The sequence below is a fragment of the Petaurus breviceps genome, unplaced genomic scaffold (genome assembly GCF_028583685.1).
Source record: "Petaurus breviceps papuanus isolate PSGF00001 unplaced genomic scaffold, PetGlider_PUasm1.0 79, whole genome shotgun sequence".
Classification (NCBI taxonomy): domain Eukaryota; kingdom Metazoa; phylum Chordata; class Mammalia; order Diprotodontia; family Petauridae; genus Petaurus; species Petaurus breviceps.
Window position 1 is genome coordinate 29,500,270 of NW_027186523.1, and position 18,827 is coordinate 29,519,096.

An 18,827-nucleotide genomic window follows, 5' to 3' on the forward strand; every position below is an offset into this window, starting at 1 on the left:
GAAAAGTAAAAAAAATAGGAGAAAAAATGAGAAGAAAATATATTTTCATGATAACATTATTATATATTTTAAAGGAATAGCAACTTCTATATAAGTTTCCTGTTTCATGTTTAATGATCTGTTTTTCAATACTACTATATAATGGAAATGTTTGTTTTATTCCTTAAGGTCAGAATGTAATAAAAAGGAATTGATACTCAACTAAAGAGCTAGGAAAAGACTGTCCAGGAATAAGGAGGCAATAGTCCCGCTGTAACTCCCATAACATCTGGACCTATTGTCTTCAAAGCCAGTTGTTACAGTTTAGGAAGGACACTGATAAACTGAACGTTTCCAAGAGGATAGTAAATGGGAAGTTTAAAGGCTTTGATTACATTTAATATGAGGAATAATTGAGAAATGGATGGGGTTCAGTCGGCAGCAGAGATGACTGAACAAACACATGACAAATGTCTTCTAGCATCTGAAGAAGCATGATGTGGAAAAATGATTGAATTTATCTAATTTGAACTAGAAGGTAAAACCTTCTAGAAAAAAAAGTAGTATTAGGTTGAAATTTCAGAGCAGTAACTATAAGCTTGATGTTAATGAAAAGAAAAACATAAAACTTCCCATATGTCCATCTTCAGGTAGTATGGGATTAAAGTATATAAAAAGAGAAGCTGGGTCATCATGTATCAGGTATGTTATGTGGTAGATTTCTTTTGTGCTATTGATGTTGTTCAAGTATGTAAAAAAAGAAGCTGGGTCATCATTTATCAGGTATGTTATGTGGTAGATTTCTTTTGTGCTATTGATGTTGTTCAAGTATGTAAAAAAAGAAGCTGGGTCATCATTTATCAGGTATGTTATGTGGTAGATTTCTTTTGTGCTATTGATGTTGTTCAAAGGTCCCTTCCCAGTCTGAGATTCAGGCTTCTATAGTCTTGTCCACATGAGTTTGATTTTTAAACAAATATGTCTGTCTTTCTATTGATTTCTAGTATATTTATTATTAGACTTGATCCATTGTTTCACTGTTGTTCTTTAGTTATCTTTCAGTCATTTCCAACTTTTCATGAGTCCTTTGGGAATTTTCCTGACAAAGATTCTATACTGGCTTAACATTTCCCTCTCTAGCTTATTTTACAGATGAGGAAACTGAACCAAACAGGGTTAAGTGACTTGCCCAGGGTCACATCAGCTAGTAAGTCTGAGGTCACATTCGAACTCAGGAGGAGTTGTCTTTCTGACTCCAGGCTTGGCATTCTATGTGCTGCACCACGTTGCTGCCTGATAAAAGAGAATTCACATATTCAGTGGCATTAAGTTCTTTACAAAAATTTTTGCTTTTCCACTTATTTCAAAGCTCCTAGCAAAATATTTATCATTTTACTAATTGACACAGGTTGTCATATGGAGGCTACTGGAGCATTGCTTTTGTTCTTCAGAAAACGTGGGCACTTTTGCATTGATTCAGTGAAAGCCTAGATTCATTCTATTCATGCCTACAGCATGAGGCATTTTAGATAGATGTAATAGACAGACATTTGTTGCTCATTTTAAATTCACAACTTTATCACTTTAAAAAGCAGAAATGTGATATTAGAAAAATTTGGTTAATAATTGTATTTCTCACATGAAAAAGCAATTTATACAAATTGTTTCCTGAATAGAATATGAATTGGGAAGAAGAAAAAAAAAGAATTATAAATAAAAGAAAGAAGGTGAATATATGATTTGAGGCATAAAAGAAAATTAATAATAGGTTAAAAAATTCTGATGCTTTCAGTACAGAATAACTTGTAAAACTCTATCAGAGGCCATCATTGGCAGGCTGTTGTTTCTGCTACCTTCTCTGTTTGGGTATTCAGGAGAATATGGATTTTGAACATTAGGGCTTTGAGCATAATTAAATACTACAAAAATGGTATGCTCCCCAAAAGAAAACAACAATTGGGCACTTATTGAAAAGCTTGCATTTTAGGTAGTATGTTGTCCCACATTTGCAGCAGTAAAGCTAATTAGGGTAATTTCATTTTTATTGACTGTGTATTCAGACCAGAACTTGAAAGTTTTCTGAAGGTGATTCTGTGAAGAATTACTTCTCCAAAATTAATAAAATTGGTATTTATTTAAAAGCAGGTTGTAAATTGCACTGGCATTTCTCACTTACTCTATAGCTATGTAGAAAATTTGTTCAAGATCTTACATTGTCACCATCTTTATCTTGAAAATGTTATAGAAAAGCACATACAGGCACCAAATAAACTATGTTTTCCATATTCGAATGCTAGCTGAGAGAGTAAGCTCCTTGAGGGAATTGGTTATTTTATTTCGGTCTTTATATCTTCAGCATCTAGTGTAATTCCTGTTTTTTTGGAGAGAGTCTGTGATTCCAGTAGTATAGGGAACTCCTTCTCCCAATGCATGTAGGTCCCTGTTTGACAAGTTGGTCTTAGGGAATTAGTTGCCTGGGACCCTGAGAGAAAGTGACTTATCCAAAACAGCATAGCCAGCAATTGTGCTAATTAGATCTTAAACTAGGATTTCCCTGTTTCCAAAACTGACTCTTCACTATACTATGTTGCTATTTGCCTGATACATAGGAGAGGTTTTATAGATGCTTATCGAATTGGATGAAATAATTTAGAATGATCCTTAGGGATATAGTTTAACTTCATCGCTTTTTACTGCTATAGTAATGAAGCATGTCTGTCTTAATAGTTAGAAGACTGGGGCAACTAGGTGGTGCAGTGAATAGTGCATTGGCTTGGGAGTCAGGAGGACCTGAGTTCAAATTTTGCCTCAGACACTTGACACACTTACTAGCTATGTGACATTGAGCAAGTCACTTAACCCCAATTCCCTTGCCTTCCTCTCTCAAAAAATAAAATAAAATAAAAAAGGGGCGGCCAGGTAGCACAGCGAGTAAGAGCACCGGCTCCAGTATTGAGAAGACCTGGAGATCGAATCCCGGGCTCAGACACTTAGCACCCACCCAGAAACACCTGGCCATGTAACCTTGAGCAAGTTACTTAACCCCGACTGCTTAAAAAAAAAAAACGAACATTTTAAAAAAGAGTTAGAAGACTTAGTCAGAGTCCTAAATAACCACAATGAATATCCTCTAAAAAGGCATTTAATCTTTGTGAACCTCAGTATTGTTTAAAGCAGCCATCTTTACAATGGGGATAATCAGCTGAAATCTTTCCTTGATAGGAAGGTGATCATTAGAAAGGAGATTTATAAATATAAAAATGCTTTACAAGCATTGCCTTTTATTAATATAATATTATAATATTAATATAATACCCCATAATTAATATAGAGACCATTAGGTTACTAAAAGGTTAAAGTTACTAAAGTCAGTTAAAATAGCTTTCAATGGGATAGAATATTTATGGTTCTTAATGTCATTTTATATATTTACTATCTTATCTTCACAAGTAACCATGAGCTTGAAAAGGTAAGTGTCTGCTGTATTTTATCAATGGGGATATTGATGGTATAGATTTTTATGTAGTACCAAAGGTTTCATTTCATGCCAGACTTGGGACTTGAGTTCAGGTATCATGACATGAGTACAGATTGTTTACTTTGAAAAATTCACATTTATTTCCCCAGAAACTAAGACAAATGTTGGTACATAGTAACCATTTCTTCAATATTTGTTGACTTGTTGATTTAATACTTCTATGAACATATTATATTTGACCATTTAGATATATCAAGAAATATCGTTTAGAATAATACCAAATGCCACCATGGCAAAAGCAGAAGGAAGAAGCTGTCAAAAACCCATGGAGAGGCTTTGAGAGGTTACATCACTGTATAGCTGCTATGTGAAGTAGAAACATCAATGCCAAAGTGCCTGAAGTCTACAAGAAAAGCAATGTGTGACATGGCATCTGGAAAGCAAAGTCATATCAGAAATTCTAGATCATATTAATCAGCCATTGGAACTAAAAGTCAAAAGTTTAAGGCAATTCAGGAACAGAGCAGTGCAAAGACTAGAGCAATCCAATATTAGTGTTTACAAATATATTTTACTGTTGAAGTTTAAGAAACTAAGGATATTCACAGGAGGAGGAAGTGGGCAAATTTTTTATTGTGTACATCCATAATCAAAAGACATAAGATGAAGTGAAGATATAATTTGGATCAAAATGAGACACAACAATTTGTGAACCATCATGGTAATCAGAACTGTTATGGGAAAGGATGTCACTGAAACTCTGACTTCACTGCATAATTGAAAAATATTGGATCAGATAAGATCCATAATTATTGATTTGAATATTTCAGAGTGGTGCTTAAATTATAATCACAGAGCACTTTCCCATCTTCTTTTCACATGTAAGACTGATCTTACTTTTCTTAACATAAGTCTTTATTAATCTATTCCCTCCAAAATGAAGACATCAGGGATTCTTACATATATGTCAATTATGTGTTTATGTACTTTACATAAGGAATTCACAATTAGGTCACTAAATAAAGGGAAAAAAACTATAAACTTAGAAAAAAAAGTGAAGTGTTTGTGAAATGCAAAAAGATATGCCCAAAAGTACCAGGTGGTATAAAAATAACTTATTATGGTTTAGGAAATTACTGAAATAATTCATCTGAAACACTAAGTGTTTACAACAACTTTATTGATTACTGGAAAATTTTGATAAGTTCCATACTTCTGTTATATGCATGCATACTACTACTTACTGCTACTGCTACTGCTGCTGCTGCTGCTGCTGCTGCTCCTGCTCCTGCTACTACTACTTCTATTATTGCTACTAGCTAGTATTTATATAGTTGTTTAAGGTTTCCAAAGTACTTAATAGTACTGGCCCTGGAGTCAGGAGGACCTGAGTTCAAATGCGGCCTCAGACACTTAACAATTACTAGCTGTGTAACCTTGGACAAGTCATTTAATCCTAATTGCCCTGCCTTCCCCCCTCCGAAAAGCAAAAACAAAGTACTTAACAAATATTTCATTTTAGCCTTACAACAAACATGAGAGGTAAGTGTTATCCTCATTTTGCAGTTTTGGAAACTGAGGCAAATAGATGTTGAGTGACTTCCTCAAGGTTCCACTGCTATTAAGTACCTGAAGTACAATTTGAATTCAGGTATTCTTGGCTCTAAGTTCTAAGTTCTATATATTGTACCACCTAGCTACAGATATATCAAAAATTCTATGATTTTATAAAATTGTGCCAGATATAGTCAGATCACTGTACATGTGGAAAATCATCTATTAAAAGATAGCTCCAATATGATAATGTCAAGAATAATTCATGTGAAGTTGTGTAATTATGGTTCTACCTAGGCTTAAACCCTTTGTCTAAGTAGAATTTAATATGGCTTCTGAGTTAAAGAGAGTCATGCCAAAACAGCTTATCATTTTCTATACACAAATGACATTGTAAACAACTTCATAAACACACACACACACACACACAACACATTAGTTCACCGTATGGAATCTTTCTACATTGATATCAAGTGTAAAATTCTCAGTATATGCCCAGGAAAGAAAGTGACTGAAGTCTTTGAGTTGGCATTTGGATGTCTAAGTGAACCAATGGACAACTTATACTTGGAAATACTTTGGTGTTCTCCAGACAAAACACAGCAAACAGAAGGCTCTCAAGCAGAAAGCTGTGGCTGTGTATGTCAAGTGTTCTAGAAGTAAGAAATCAAAGCTCAGTGGCAATAATATATTTAAAGCAGAGATCTGTCCAGTATCATCCATGATGTATGTTTTTCAATCCACAAAATGAAAAAAAAATACAGATTTGGAAAATATCATAATGAAAACCTGTAAAGAATTAATGAAAGATAAGAATCATCATCCAAAGAGAGCTATGGAAAGATTAATACTTCTTGCCAAAGATTAAGATTGATATTCTTCTTAGAGTGCATGATAAATAAATTAAAATATTTAAAAATACTTTTGGAACTAGCAGGTACCATTTCACTGAGTGACAGCAAAGGCTGACATGACATACCTTTGATTACATGCATTTGGTACATGTAGCTGGATTTGATGAATGTAACTGTGATAGTAATGGAATGTAAAGATCCCCCTGTATTGGCTTGGTTTTCAAATTGATTGTGTTAAAACCCAGAGCTTGTTAATCCCACCTGTGGGATGGACTTGTTGACTTGAAAAGAGAGTCCTGAACTGGGAGGAGCTGGTGATGTAAATTTAGAGAGACACAAGGGAGAGGCAGAAGAACTTTTTGGAAGCAGCACCCTCATGGAGGCAGAGAGAGACTGAGAGGATTGCTGAGGGCCACTTTGAATTGCCCTGGACTTTTGAGACCTGCCCCCAGAGCTGCCAAGGACTGAGGAGACATGGCTGTTTTGCTGGTACTTTGTCTGTTTTGATGTTGTTTTGCCAGATTTGTCCACTGGTGAAAGACAGTCCTGTTGTTGAAGAAGTCCTGGAACCTGGCTGTTGGTTAAGAGCTCCTGAGACTGTCCTGCAGATAGAGAGTGAGTACTGTCCACTGGTGAAGGACAGTGCTGTTGTTGCAGAGGTCTGGGAACCTTTCTGTTGGTTCAGAAGCCCTGAAGAAGGATTTTCTTGTTGTATGTTTACAGAAATCCTGGAAGATGTTTTTGCTCATGTTTTCAGGGGTCCTAGGACTGTTCTGCAGACAGAGGATGAATTAATGAAGAGACTGGCAATGTATCTTGTGGCCTTGCTAAGCCTTGTCTCCCCAAGATGAAGAAAAGACCTCCATTTGGGTATTAAGTGCTGTGCTTAAACTTGATGTAACTCTGGGGTAGATTCAATTGTGATCCAGGGGTGGGGAACTTTTGACCTTTTTGTGCTCTGTGATTGAACAAATGAATGTACTTTACTTATGATTGGAAACTAATCTCCATTTGAGAAGAGGGGCTTTGTGATGGACTAAATGAAGGTACAGCCTAGGGGTGGAGTAGTATTTAGAACAGGGACTTTGTAATTGATTGAATGAATGGAAGGTCCTGGGGTGGGGTAGTATTTGGAGATTATTTAATCACACTTAGTAAAGGCTGTATTTTGAATGATGTCATATTTTGATCTTCTCTGTTCTTAATTTGTCACTGAATAAAATGGAGAGCACCTATGCTGGTATTTTTAACCTTGGGAAGTTGCCTTTCCTTGGCATTACGTTACAGTAACTGAAAGTGTTTTACCTCCAGGAAGAGCCTATAAAATGACTAGAATCTAAGAGTGACATCAACAGGTGCTCCATGAGTAATATTAATTTAGAATTGAACTAACAGTTATGTCAACCAAGTGCTATCAAATGGCAAAGTCACATAGATTTGTTTATAGAAATGAAGTTTATAATAGCATTTCAATCCAGGTCATTCTCGCCAGAAATTACAGACGGGCTTTCCTTAAGGAACCCAAACTTATTGATTAATTCAGAGTATGAAGGGAATTGTAGAAACTGTGCAGTATGTCATTATAAGTGATAGACATTTAGCACCTTCTGAATATCTAGCAACACGTTTCTTATTAGTTTAAATGATGCATCAGAAGCTCACTATCTTTCATAAACTAAGATACTACAATTCCCCATACTTGAAACATAAGACCTCACATTATCCTTGAAAAGTCAACAAATGGTCCTGAAACAGGAGAATTATATAAAAAAATATGGCTTACATTCACTCAGACAACATTAATCGATGAAAAATGAAGACCATTTAATAGTTATTAACATATGCAATACTTTTAATTCCCAAGCTCCGTGTAACGGGACTCTTTGAAGCTGCGTAGGATGAGTGGAGGAGCAGGAGAGGACATACATATCGTTACCTTCAACCTGCCTGCTATGGAGTTTTCACCAAGATGCTTTGAATGAGCCCGTGGAAGATTCATTTCTATTTCAATAAAATTAAGCAATTAAAATATTGTGAAATCTGCTTATGTAATAGTCCATAAAACATTAATGGTTAAAGAATAATAAGCAGAATGAAAAAAGTATGCATTTAGTGCTAACTAAATGCCAGGCAGTGTTAAGCACTTTATTAATATATCTCATTTCATCTTCACAACAACCTTGCTTATTATCATCATTTTTATTGGAGGAAACTGAAGCAGACAGAGGTTAAGTGACTTGTCCAGTATCACACAACTAGGAAATGTCTACAGTCAGGTTTGAACACAGATCTTCCTGACTCCAGGTCCAGTCCTCTATTTCTTGTGCCACCTAACTAAAGGATAAGGACTGGCCTTAGGACCATTTCTCTCTGAATACCATCAAGATGGAAAATGGGGGAAATGATGATGATTAGAGCTGACACACAGCATTTTTGCTTTGTAAAGTCATTTATATACATTATATCATTTGTCCCTAACATCATCCTCATAAGGTAGATATTATTATCCTCCTTTTACAGATGATATCTATGCATAAGACAATCATTTCTGTGGAGCTATGAATGATGGATTAGGAGGGAAAAGAGCAGACTTGAGAAAGTCTTTTAGGAAGCTATTACAATAATTCTAGCAAGTAGTAATGAGAGTCTGAGCTAAGGGCAATAGTGAGACTAGAAAAGAGAGGGCTTAAGTAATTGGTATTTGGCTAGCTAGATGATACCGTAGATGGAATGCATGACCTGGAGTCAGGAAGGCTCATCTTCTTGAGTTCAAATCTGGCCTCAGACACTTGCCAGCTGTGTGACCCTGGGAAAATCATTTAACTGTTTTCCTCAGTTCCCTCATCTGTAAAATGAGCTGAAGAAGCAAATGCCAAACCATCCCTGTATCTTTGCCAAGAAAATGCTACATGAGAACATGACTGAAATAAGTTAGCAACAACAACAACAAATAAGATGTATAGTAGACTCCAAGGTCTTGGTAAGTGATTCTTCCCTGTTCTTATAGGAATATAGAACTAGGGATAGAAGAGCCCTTAGAGGCCACTAGTTTAATTCCTTTATGTTGTAGATGAGGGAACTGAGGCCCAGGCAGTTTAAATATGACTTGACCAAAATCCCACAGGTAGTGACTGATAGTGCGCATTTTGAACCCAGAACCTCAGACTCCAGAGTCAATGTTCTTTTCTATTATACTATGTTAACCTCCAGGTTTTCACTTGGAGAGATGGAGGTAGCAAAGCAAAAGTAATAAAGTCAGGAGAAGAAATAAGGTTCAGAGAAAAAAATCGCTGTGGGATAATTTGGTTTCAGATATTGGTAGTACATACAGATTGTAAACAGAGTTCCTTGGAGATGGTAGAGAGGGATTCAGAAAAATAAAGATCAGAGAGAATATATTTGTGAGTAATTTTTGTTTTTAGCTTTTGATATCATTTTCTATTTATGTAGTAGTTAAAGTAGATTTGTTGTTCAGTTATTTTCAGTCACGTCTGACTCTTCATGACCCCAACATAAATACATAATTAAAAGAGATTGCTCAGTGTAGAGAGCAGAAAAGTGGGCCAAGGGTCAGGTCTTAGAAAACACATTTGTTAAGGGAAGACTTGGAGAAAACAATGATGTTGAATCCAGAGAAATTACACAGGAGGAAATTTGATAAAATATATTAAAAGGTTTGCAGACATTTATCAGAGAAAGATTTAACTTGTTCTCTGGTTAAAAAAGAAAAAAATATATAGATGACCAGATAAAGATAGATCTCAAGGATAATGAAGAATATTCTAATAATGATTACTGTCCAAAAATGGAACTTGTCTGCATTTGAAGCAGTGAGTTCTATTGACCCTGTATCTATTCAAACAGAAATTGTAAAGCCCTGTTTGCAATCCCCCTACTCTGAAACTAGCTCTTTTTGCTTATACATGGAACCCTTCTGCATATGTTTTTCCTTAGCTCCTAATTCTACAAATTTCTTCCTACCTTGCTCACACTTTTAAATACTGAACCAACATACTCCAACTTTAGACTTCACCATGCATTCTTGGCCTTATCCTTGGGGCTCCTAGTAACCACAGGTACCCACTTTATATAAATTATATACTATCCTCTTCCAAAAACATTGTAATAGTCTCTCTGTGTACCAGTGCAACCAGATCTTGATCTATCAGCTGCTGCTACAACCACACTGCATTCCTTTGGGTCAAGATTCCAGAGGACCTCTGATGATGCAGTCTATTACCTATTATCACAGAGAGGCAATGGACTGAATAGGCAGAATGAGACATAGTTTTTTGAGCATGGCCCTTATGGGAATTTGTCTTGTTTATCTATGTATATTTGTAATAAAGATTTTATTTCTTTTTTCTTTTTTTTTAAGCAGGTAAGTGCCAGGGGAAAGAGAGAGAGAAAAAAACATCAATGCTTGTTAATTTTTTAAAGTTCAAAAGAAAAGGAAAAGTAAATAACCTATTAGAAGAAAGATAAATGTGGAAGCAGCCTCTAACTAATGGTAAAGAGGTGGGATCTGGGACACAGAAGAAAGGTTAGGATGATTGAGAAGGCACAGCCCTTCTACCTCTGAGACTGGGCAGATGAAAAAATGGGTAAAGAGTCATAAGTGAGATAATGTTTTTGATGACAATTCAGGGCACTAAAGGTGGTTGCAGACTCATTATCATTACCAGTAACATCTTTGAATAACATACCTTGAGAATTTCTTCTCCCTAGTGGCTCAATTGTTCTCCACATCCTCCATCAAAATTATAAACTAAAGTGTTTCCCAAATTTCACTTGGTAGCAGTCATGTAAATCAGAGCTCGTCCCTGGAGAATCCTGCACTTTACCTACAAGTGGATGAGACAACACAGATAATTACAACCCAAAATATTTCCGCAATAAAAATATGACAGGTGGTTAATCCTTGACTTGCATAATGGAATTCATCTAACAGCTAATTCTGCTGGGCATAGGTAGTTTTTATTTACAGTACAGCTGAACAAGGGGAACAGCAGAACTGCTACTGTTACACAATGCAATTAGTGCTGGTGTAATTAATCTGCAGAACTCTTCAGTGCAGTAAGATACTATAAGCTTGCTGGTTCATTTTCTTCCTTAGGACACAATCCAGGTGAAGTCTGTTTTCTTTAAAACCTTATCCTGAACCTGGCTGCCAGGGAAGACAAAAGCTCTCAGCCAGTACTGAGTCCTGCTTTCCTTTATTACCTGAACAGTTTTGCATATACCTTGTGTGATGCAAATGTAGCACTCTCCTTTTTTTCTGGCTGGCCCTTACAAACTTGGAAAATAGGCTTCCAATGAGATTAATTGAAATCTGTTGTTGCCCTCCCCACTTTGAAGCCTTCCCTTCCCCTTCTTTTCCCCTCTCCCCCACCCCAATAAACCTGGCTCAGCGTCCCTTGTATTTTATCTTCATCAGGATTCTCAGACCCAAATTTCTTAGGAAAAGATGTTCTGATTTCAATGACCATCAATCTGTGTTAGTGTTTGTTGCTGTTGTCCAATTGCTTCAGTTTTGTCTGACTCTCTGTGATGTCATTCAAGGTTTTCTTGGCAAAGATACTGGAGTGCTTGCCATTCCTTCTCCAACTCATTGTACAAATATGAACTGAGGAAAACAGGGTTAAGTGACTTGCCCAGGGTCACATGGCTACTAAGAGTCTGAGGCCAGATGTGATCTCAGGAAGATGAGTCTTCCTGACTCCAGGGCCAGTGCTCTGTCCAATGGACGACCTTGATACATTCTGTGTTAGTGTGCAGTGCCATAATTTGTTGCAGCAAGAGATAATCAGTCTGTGACAATTCTTCAAGCTAGACCCGTGTGAAATCATGCTGTGCATGATACGCACATTAGTCCAAGGCAATTGACCTTTCCCTTCTCCACTCATTCATGATTCATTGAATCATATGAACTAGAGGGGACTTTAGAGATCCACCTCCTCATTTTACAGATAAGGAAAGCAAGGCACAGAATAGAGGATTTTTAGGTCAGATGTATAATGGAACTGACAGAGCCAGGATTCAGTATAAAATTTAAATTTGTGTAGATCATCAGACTTAAAGTGAAATGTATTTTTTTCACTTTTTTTGGGGGGGGAGAGGAAGGCAAGGCAAAGGCAGGGCATTTGGGGGTTAAGTGACTTGCCCAAGGTCACACAGCTAGTAAGTGTTAAGTGTCTGAGGCCCGATCTGAACTCAGGTCCTCTTCACTCCAGGGCTGGTGCTCTATTCGCTGTACCATCTAGCCGCCCTGAAATGCTTTTTTTTTTTCCTTAAAAACAAATGGTTCTTAGAGATGTTCTCCTTTGCCTTTTTTCCCTTAAAATGAAGTATCTGTCTTGTTATAGCTCTTTGTATACTATAACATGCAATGTTGTTTTTCTTTTCTAGGTATGATGAATTCTCTTACTCTAAATGTTAGACTTATGGCTAAAATTTATCCCATATTTTGACAAATAGAAAACCAGAACTGAATGTTTTGGGCTTTTTTGTATACTATTCTTCATGAGTAGATGGACATGAGAAAAGAGCAGCCTCATCCCAAGGAGCTACTCTTTGTGAATGGATTCAAATCCCTTATTCAGTCCTTTAAAATGTTTGGAGAAAGCCATTATATCTTTTTCCTTTTTCATATGTGGAAATTTTAAAGTAAAAGAAAGGAAAAAAAAAACTAATGCATTTTGAACCTTCATTGGAGCTTTAAAAAGACCCTCTTCCTGTATATAGTGGTCTTTGTCTTAGATTAATCACAATGAAAATGAGGAAATGAATTTAATAGGGATCACATTGTCATGTTATCTTCTACAATGGTATGCTGTCTCAAGATAAATGAGGAAAAAGGGTAGGGGGATTCAGAAATAAATGACTTCCTGTAAATATTTCATCAACTTTGCCCCTCAACCTTTATCTTTATAATCACTTTATACCTAAGAAAATGGTTTGAAATGTTGGTTGGCTCTCGATGAAACCAATGTATAGCACTGATCAGTAGCCTGCAGTTTTTTACAGTCTTGAAAGTTAGATAATCATTTTTCAATTAGACTTCATGCAGTGAATAGAAGGCACAGTACTGAATATGTACAGAACACAATCATCATTGAGATGTTATATTTTGGCTACATTGATGCTGTTAAATTAACATAGTATTAAAATTGAATGATCATCCACAAAAGAGAGTCTGTATGATTTCAAGAATAAAAATTGTACCCAACTACTTTTTAGTAGGTTCAACATGATACTGTTCTCCGTTTAATATTGTAGAGCTCATAGAGACATAGAGAGATTTTCCATCTCCCAGCCCTTTAAGAGGAGAGCCAAGTTCTTCCACTTCCACACAGACTTTTTCTGTCCTTTTTTTTTTTTATTAATCAACATTTATTAAGCACCTACTTATATATGGACCAGGTACTAGGGACACAAATATAATCAATGAAATCGTCCTTACTGGAAAGGAGTAAGGGGGGTTTTACTTTAGAGAGGGAAGTAATCATATCTAATTTCCCCTAAAGAAGAGAAGGGGGGTAAGTGGACTTGGCTATGCAGAGGAAGAGGTTGGAGCTTCTTAAAAGTGGGGAGAAAGGAAGGCATCCCTCCTTGATTCCCTCAGTAGTGGGTGGGGAATGTGAAATCCAAAGTATAGATTTCCAAGTGAAATCCAAAGTATAGGGCGTATAGGTTTCCAAGCAGACAGTTCAGGTTTGAGGGGGAAGAATTCAACTTGGGAAGCCAGGGTTTCACGAGAGTCAGACTGTGTCAGGCAGGATGCTGGGGTCCAGAGTTCTCAGACTGGGAGTAAATCTTGGCTGGGGTTTGCATGTAGATTGGTTAGATTTGATGCCTGATGTGAAGCAACAGCAGTGTCAAAATCAAGAAGGGGAAACTGGCCCCCCAACTAAAGATGCCTGGGGCAGAGCCAAAAGCATAATATTTAGCCACAGCTTCACTGGGGTTTCCCTGGGCTGGGTCAAACCATATGTGGATTCATTTGCCACTGCCCTGGCCAAAAGAGCTTGCTTTATAAAAGTGACTCCAAATGTTCTCACATAGGGAGGCTGGTGTGGGGAAGTAAAATGTGAAAGGGTGGCAGGCAGCCTCAACTGGGTACTTGTTAATCCCTGAAGTCTAGTTCCAGGCTTTGTGCCAGTTCTCTTTGCAGCTATATGAGGACTAGTTACAGTCCTCTCTGCACAGGGAAACATTCAGGATCCTTTCCCTCTGCCAGCTTGAGGGCACTGGCTGGATCCACAGTCCTAGGCTGGGAGAGCACTCATAGAGACAAGTGTCCTGGATAAAGTGGCATTTGCAGGCTGGGGTCATATTTCCACAGTGGTTATAGTTGAAGTGGTACAGGAAAGAAGTGTCTTCGTGGGCAGCATGGCTTATGTTTATAGTGCAGCAGGCATTTTTCTTCCATGGGCTACATGTCTCCTCTAGGTTCCCAGAGGTCCTAAGAAAGCTTGGAGCCCAACATAATAGCAAAGACCCCGACTTTTTCTGTTCCTTAAGAGAAATTATGCCCCCCCCCCCAAATTACTTTAAAAATAAAAATGCCCAAACACACCACATTGAGATATCAAGTAATTCAACATTAGAAAAGGAAATATAATTGGCTGAAAAGGAGCTACCAAAGGGAAAAAGAAAAGGTTTTAGTCCTGATGGATTTATAAAATCCTACCAAACTTTTAAATGAAAATAAATACCTATACTCAGCAAATTATTCTTGAAAATTGAAAAAGCACCCTATGAAATTTCTAGTTCATACATATAATACCTAATACTTAAAGCAGAAAAGTCTGAATCATGTAAAGAGAAGATCCTAATATTATTAATGAACATCAGTTAAAAATTATAATTAAATCCTTGCAAAAAAAAATCTTCATCATTTTATCCCAAAAGAATTCATTACTATCAAATTGGAGTTGTATCAGAGCTGCAAGGATAGTTTGACATTAAGAAACTAGCCATCATTGTATTCAAAACAAAAACAAAAACATCAAAAACATAATTATTGTATTTTTTTATTTTGTTTATTTTGTTTATTTCATTTTTAATTTATGGAAATTAAGCAAGCATTTCCATCACATAGTAAATAAAAATGGTGATGTTGCATGAAACTGCAAATCTATTATGTACAACTTAGTCTTCTTTTAATTATATAATGAAGTTATCATATATATTTTTCTTCCTTTTATACTTTCCTTCCTTCACCCTAGAGATGGTTACCATAAGATGTGAATATATTTATATATGTAAAACTATTCTGTACATACTTCCATTTATCAGGCCTTTCTCTGGATGTAGACAGTGTCTTCCTTTATAGGTTCTGTGTAGTTGATTTGGTTATTTATAAGAGTCAAAATGACTAGTAACCCAAAGTTCTTATAACAATATTGCTGTTATTATATACAATGTTTTCTTGGTTCTGCTCATTTCACTCTTCATTATTTTGTGCAAGTCTGTCCCTGTTTTTATAAGATAATTGAGATCATCATTTCCTATAGCATGGTAGTATTTTATCATAATCATATACTACAACATGTTCAGTTATTACCCCATTGTCAGGTATCCCCATAATTTTCAGTTCTTTGCCACCACAGAGTTGCTATAAATATTTTAGAACATAGAGGTTGTTTTCCTTTTCTTTATGCATCCTTGGAAATAGGCCTACTAGTGGTATTACTTGGTCAAAGGGTATAGGCAATTTATTAACTCTTTGGGCATAATTCCAGATTATTCTCCAAAATGGCTAGATAACTTAGAAGTACACCAACAATTAATTAGTATCCCAGTTTTTCACGTCATCTCTGACATCTGTAGCTTTCCTCTTCAGTCATTTTAACCAATCTGACAGGTATAAAATGATATCTCAAGGTTGTTTTAATTTTCATTTCTCTAATAATAATTTAGAGATTTTTTCACATGACTAGGTTATTTGGATTTCTTCATCAGAAAACAGTTTATATTGTTTGACCATATGTTAATTGAGGAATGACTCATATTCTTATAGATTTTACAAAATACTTTATCTGTTTGAGATATGAGACTTTTATCTGTGGAACTCTATAAATGTTTCCCCAATTTTCTGCTTTCCTTCTTATCTTGGTTATATTTGTTTTCTTTATACAAGACATTTTTAATTTAAATAAAATTATCTACCTTACACCTTATTCTACTTTCTATCTCTTGTTTATTTATAAAGCATTTGCTTATTCATGACTCTGATAAGTAATATGTTCCCTGTTCTTCAAATTTTATTATATTATTTCTCTTTATAGCTAGGTCATGTATCCATTTTGACCTGATCTTGCTAAATAGTGTAAGATATTAGTCTATGCCTAATTTCTGCCATATTGCTTTCCAGTTTTTCCAACAGTTTTTTTTAAACAAAATAATGATTACTTATCCTAAAATTTTAAATCTTTACATTTATCAAACACAAGGTTACTGTGTTTATTTGCTATAGTAAATTGTATGCCTACTCTGTTCCATTGGTCTATCTTTCTGTTTCTTAACCAGTACCAAATAGATTTGATAATTACTGCCTTTCAATATAGTTTAATGTCTGATACTACTAAACCTCCTTCCTTATTTTTTTCATTAGTTCCTTTGATATTCTTGACTTTTGCTCTTTTGAACATTCTTCCAAACTCCAAAATATTTTTTGCTAATTCAGTAAAATATTTTTTGCAAATTTAATTGCATTGAATATCTGAATTAGGTAAAATTACCATTTTATTATATTAGCCTTGCCTATCCACGAATAATTCTCCAATTATTTAAATCTGATTTGCTTGTATTTTGTTTTTTTTTCTAATTTTGTTTTTAAAGTTCTTGGGTTGTTGGTTTGTTTTTTTTTTTTTTTTTTGGAAGGTGTACTCCCACATATTTTACACTATCTAGAGCAGAGGTAGGGAACCAGTGGCTTTGAGGTCACATGTGGCCCTCTAGGTCCTCAGGTTTGGCCCTTTGACTGAATCCAAAGTTCACAGAATAAAGCTGGGGTCAAGGCTGCAGGTTCCCCACCCCTGGACTAGGGTCATTCTAAATGGGGCTTCTTTTACTATCTCTTCTTGCAGGGTTTTGTTTGTAGTGCATGGGAATGCAGATGATTTATGTGTATTTACTTTATATGCTCCTACTTTCCTAAAATTTATTAAATGTTTCAAATAACTTTTTTGGGGAGTCTTTGGGATTTTCCAAGTATATCATCATATCATCTGCAAAAAGAGATAGTTTTATTACCTCATTCCCTAGTCATATTTCTTCTATTTCTTTTTCTTCTTTTTGCTATTGCTAGAATTTCTAGTACAATACTGAATAATATTGGTGACAATGTGCTTTCGTGTTTCACAGATGATCTTACTGGAAAGTCATCTAGTTTATCCCCATTACAAATAATACTAAAAACATAAACCCACCACTTTACCTTAATAGATGAAGGAAAGACCTTTAATAGAATACACATCTTTATGCGAAAAAAAGATCCTACAAAGTATAGGCATGCAAAAATTTTAAAGAGTATCATATATATGTTTATTTATGAATATATATACATATATGTATATGTATATATATTATTTGAAATGTCTCTTTTGAACCAAAAGCACACATTATAATTATATGTAATATTGATATACTATAAGTATCCCCCAATAGTTACAGGAATAAAGTCAAAAGGCTTCTTTTTCCAGCTTTTGTATTGCATAGTTATAGAAATGCCAGCAGTAGCAATAAAACAAGAAAAATAAATTGAAAATACACCCCAATTTGTTAAAGACTCAGTGGCTGACTTAGAGTTCTTTCCCTCTTTCTCCTTTATTTCTTTTGAAAAAAAAAAGAGTAAGGGCTTCTGGAAAAGAGGATAGGAAGGGATAAAAAGGAAAATCTAGGTGATACAAAACCAAAAGTTGTCCATGAAAGTCTATTTTTTAAAAATAGATCATCCCTAGTTGTGACATGGATTTTGGAATTGAGATGGTTCTGTTTCAGAATCTGTAATTTTTATTCTTTTTTTTTTTTTTTTTTGCTTTTTAGAGAGGGAAGGTAGGGCAATTGGGGTTAAATAACTTGCCCAAGGTCACACGGCTAGTTTTTGTTTTTTAAGTGTCTGAGGTCAGATTTGAACTCCGGTCTTCCTGACTCCAGGGCTTGTGCTCCATTCACTGCACCTTCTAGCCACCCCAGTAATTTTTGTTTAACCATTTCCCAATTGATTGAGCCAGTTGTAGAGTATCTTGCTCTACATCTTATCTCCCTCCCATTTGTATAAATTTGTAATAATCATTATGATCTTTCACCTCTGAGGAAGGAATAGGAAGCACATAAAAAAATGGGAACCACCAAAGAAAAGATAAAGTAAGAATAGTTAAACAAACAAACAAACAATTGACCTTTAGTAGCTGGTTGCTAGAGAAGTCAGTGGCTGGTGTTGTCCAGATCTGTGGCCTGATAGTTTAATACTGACAGTGAAGTAAAATGGAACACTCATAATCCATCAAGTAGTTAACAAAAAGGAAGTTTATCTACATATATCAGAAATGAATATTCAGAGCAAGGGAGACTTGTTCATTCAGAATAAGGTATTAGTTTAGTGAAATACAACTTTGTGTGTTATCCTAGGTTCTGTTCTGCAGTTGAAAGCCTAAGGGAGTAGTCCCAGCCACTTGTATCCTGGCTGTTTTGTACCAAGGCCATCAGGAAACTACATTAATGGCCTGGGCCTTAATTCCCTGGGCCATTTAAATTTTGAAGTTGATTTCCACATGTTTAAAGGGGAAAAAATGCCTAACATTCCTAGGTAGCACTTTATCACTTCCATCACTCTGGACAATTCAATTATATTTAATCAGTCTTAGTTTCCTCATCTGTAAAATAATGATAATAATAGCATCTCTCTCACAGGGTTATTTTGAAGATAAAGTGAGATAATATGCACATGATATTTT

At 35.6% G+C, this 18,827-nt stretch overlaps 1 protein-coding gene and 1 pseudogene across 1 annotated transcript in view; one reads left to right on the plus strand and one right to left on the minus strand.

The window, feature by feature from the left end:
• The window catches only part of LOC138175883 (membrane-associated guanylate kinase, WW and PDZ domain-containing protein 2), a 1,727,565-nt gene that overhangs the window by 484,354 nt on the left and 1,224,384 nt on the right, over positions 1–18,827 (plus strand). The window lies entirely within an intron of this gene.
• LOC138175689 (folate receptor alpha pseudogene) lies at positions 13,561–15,438 on the minus strand (annotated as a pseudogene).